At 44.7% G+C, this 4153-nt stretch overlaps 1 pseudogene; it reads left to right on the top strand.

Annotated features, from left to right (window-relative positions):
* The first annotated feature begins 215 nt into the window (after positions 1-215).
* On the top strand, positions 216-297 carry LOC119290353 (annotated as a pseudogene).
* Positions 298-4153: the final 3856 nt, after the last annotated feature.

A 4153-nucleotide genomic window follows, 5' to 3' on the forward strand; every position in this document is an offset into this window, starting at 1 on the left:
GTAACCTCTCCAAGGAAGTCCTCATCACGGTGACCACGGTCACCATGGTGACTGCGCTCTGGACGACTCTGGCGGCCATGTACTCATCGCAGTCGCTGAGCCGCGTCAACAACATCCGCACTTCCATCATCAACGCCCAGAAGGGCAACCAGTCCGTCGCCTCCTACTTCGCCTCAATGTGCGGCCTTGCGGATGAACTCGCCGCGGTCGGCAAGCCGATCCAGGATGATGAACTCATCTCCTATATCCTTCATGGGCTGGATCAGGATTATCAGCCCCTGGTCTCGACCCTCGATGCTCGTGTCATTCATGCCTCCCTCGACGAGATCTTCTCCATGCTCAGCAACATTGACCAATGCATGGCTCAGTTCCATGGCTCCGGCGGTGACGACGGCTTCAAGTCGTCCGCAAACGCTGCCTCTCGGGGTTGTGGTGGTGGTTCTCGCTACCGTGGCTCTTCCCACGGCAAAGGACGGTCCTCAAGTGGAGGGCACGGTGGTGGCGAAGGAGGGCGCTCGGGCACCAGGGGTCGTCGTGGCGGCGGCTCTGGTCGCGCTCGTGCGGATAGTCCTTGCTGCCAGATCTATGGCAAGCCAGGGCACACAACAAAAGATTGCTGGTACTGCTACGATGAAGATGACGACGACTCCCAGGACGAGGACAAGGTCGCCAACGCTGCTGATGGCTCCTTTGGAATCGACACCAACTGGTACATCGATAGCGGCGCCACAAACCACATCACCAGTGAGCTTGAGAAGGTGACAATGAAGGAGAAAAACCGCGGCAAGGACCAGATCCATACTGCCAGCAGTGAAGGTATGCGGATATGTCATGTTGGTCATTCAATTTTTAGTACCCCTAAATGCAAAATTCATCTTAGGAGAAATTTACATGTCCCTAGTGACTACAAGAATCTTCTCTCCGTTCATAGAATTGCTATTGATAATCATGTCTTCCTCAAGTTTCATCCTTATTTCTTTTTGATAAAGGATCAGGCCACGAAGAAAATCCTCTATCGAGGTAGATGTGTTCGAGGGCTTTACCCGTTGATTCCAGAGCATAGAATATTCAATAAACAAGCCTATGGTGTTGTCAAGCTTTCCTCAACACGGTGGCACGATCGTCTAGGACATGCTTCTTTTTTCTCTAGTTGAAAGATTGCTTAGGAAAAATAAGCTCCCATTTGTTGGTGAGCGTCATGTTGAAACTATTTGTGATTCATGTCAACGAGCTAAGAGTCATCAGTTACCTTACCCTATATCTACTAGTGTCTCCATACAACCCTTGCAATTAATCTTTTCTGATGTTTGGGGTCCTGCCCCTTGTTCTGTGGGTAGACACACCTATTATGTGAGTTTCGTCAATGACTACAGCATATTCTCTTGGATCTATCTTCTTAAGAAAATATCAGATGTTTTCCAAGTCTTTAAAAAATTTCAAGCTCTTGTCGAACGCAAGTTTAATAGCAAAATCATTCTTGTTCAATCCGACTGGGGGAGGGGGGGTACGAGAAACTAAACTCCTTCCAAACTCTTGGCATCTCACACCATGTGTCATGCCCCCACGCTCACCAATAAAACGGCTCAGCCGAGCGCAAGCATCGCCACATTGTCAAGGTTGGACTTGCTCTCTTAGTAGGAGCCTCCATGCCGCTAAATTTTTGGGACGAAGCGTTCCTCACTGCCGTGCATATTATTAATATGCTTCCTAGTCGTGTCATTAACAATGAAACACCACTAGAACGCCTTCTCCACACCAAACCTGACTATAAGTCTCTCCGTGTGTTCCGATGTTCCTGTTGGCCTAATCTCCGTCCATACAATAATCGCAAACTTATGCCTCGCTCCACACAATGTGTGTTCATTGGATAAAGTTCCCAACACAAAGGAGTCAAATGCCTACACGTCTCTACGGGCCGTGTCTATATTTCTCGTGACATTGTCTTTGACAAAACTAAGTTTCCCTTTCACTAGTAGAAAAAGGCCCATTTGTCCCGGTTCATAAGGCCCATCTGTCCCGGTTGGGGAACCGGGACTAAAGGGTCGCTACTAATGCCCTAGGCCTTTAGTCCCGGTTCTTATACAAACCGGGACAGATGGGCCTCCACGTTGCCGCTCCGGCGAGCCCAGGCAGGAGGGCCTTTGGTCCCGGTTGGTAGCACCAACTGGGACCAATAAGCTTCCACGCGTCAGCATTTCAGCAGCTGGTTTTGTTTTTTTAAAGGAGGTGGTTTAGGGGTTTTGGGGGTTAATTTAGGTTCGTATAGGTAGCTAATAGAGATATGTGTCCTCTCTTATCTCCATGCTACTGCTACTGCTATGCCTAAACATGACTTAGATTGAAGTGAGGCAACATGTGGTGCATGTCGAAAGTAATACTAATCCTAACTTGATCAAGTTTGGATTGTACTACTTTCGACATGCACCACATGCATGTTGCCTTCACTTCAATCCAATCCATGTTCATTTCACCCACAGATATATGATAACTCTTCATGCTCGCATCATGCATCATCATAATAACAAGTCCTACTAATCATCATCATACAACTTCTACTCCTTATTAATAACAAGTCATACGATCATCATCCTCATAGTCATCGAACCAACCCTACTTAATTGTTCTTAGCACATGATCATCAGTATTAGGTAGGACCTAAATACCCTCTTTAAGGTAAAATAGCATAAAACAAAATAGACCCTGATTCTCCATTATGGAGAATGGAGATCATCCTGTCTCCAATTCTTGCGCTTCGCTTCCTTTTGCTTCCAAGAACCTCCTTATGACTGTCCATACATTTTTTCCATCATTTGATTTGCATGTCTCCATTTCTTTTAGAAATCTGGTATGGACAGTTGAGATTCGTAGGATGACCTAGCTGTATGTTCAAAACATTAAGGCTACCTTTCTGATACATCAAATGAGGCACACAATTCTCTGGGATTATCTGTTGAAAAACATAGTAATAACTTCATAGTTAGCAATGAAGTACTAGTTTTAGAAGTATGCAAAAGACGCACGGATGTCGTAATAGTAAATTTTCTTACCAGGGTATATCCATGCTAGTTACCGTAGTTGAACACATGCACTAGTGGCACGTATTGACCATAATGTTGAGGAGTTTGATTGTAGATATTGTAATTCTCAATGTCAGTACAAAATCCAACCAGATGATTTTTCTCCTTGTAAGTTAATTCGGAGCCATCGGTGTAGTGGGTTTTGCCTACCATCTCCCGCACATTTTTTGAAGAATGAAAATAAGCTGTCAATGGAAATAAGCTGTCAACTATTTTGAAATAAACAATATAAATTAGCTAATAACTATGTTTGAGAAACTCACATAGCCGTAGAATTGGAGGCGTATCAACAAGATCCATGGTGACAACCATACCCTCATCAAAACCACACATCTTGCAAAGTGCTCCCATTTTTTGCAACCAAAATGGGTTACGCTCTCAGAATTGTACAACTTTACATCAAAATCCACATCATGATGAGTCCTTAGGTGAATTTTATTTGTTTCGAAACTTTCATGGTCTTCAAAACCCATCCTCTCCAAGACATAGCGCCTTGCATGGCATGGGATAAGCTACTCGAATTGTAAAAGATGAAAATTACACGTTGAAATAGTTGTAGTCATTCTTAATTATGAAAAAACACTTGTCGTCATTGCGTACCATTTCAACATCGAAGGTCTCCTTGAGCTTAATGCTGAAGCGCCGATCATCGTCCAGGTGAGGCATGTTGCACAGACCTCGATTGTCGTGGCACCAGCTGCACTCCCCCGAGAGACTTTTGTCGTCCGATGACGACATTTCCTACGTTCATAATTCAAAGATTAAACTTGTACAATTAAATATATGTACTACAAAAACTAAATTAGATCATTATTATTCATCACGGGTTGACTATCGGTCTGTCGAGTCTTTTCTTGAAAACTCTCAGCTCACGTGGTGTATATATTCGACTCTCGGTGATGGTCGCTCCTCACTTTGTCCCCGAGTGCATTACACCAAAATGTCTAGCACACGGGAACGAAGGACAAGCGACTCCCACGACAACAGTCGGGATTCTTCGTCCTCTTATATATATATATATGGTGGAACTCTCCCTCACTGATTCCTCTCTGACATTTGCGACCGTCGGTGATGGT

The sequence above is a fragment of the Triticum dicoccoides genome, chromosome 4A (genome assembly GCF_002162155.2).
Source record: "Triticum dicoccoides isolate Atlit2015 ecotype Zavitan chromosome 4A, WEW_v2.0, whole genome shotgun sequence".
Classification (NCBI taxonomy): Eukaryota; Viridiplantae; Streptophyta; class Magnoliopsida; order Poales; family Poaceae; genus Triticum; species Triticum dicoccoides.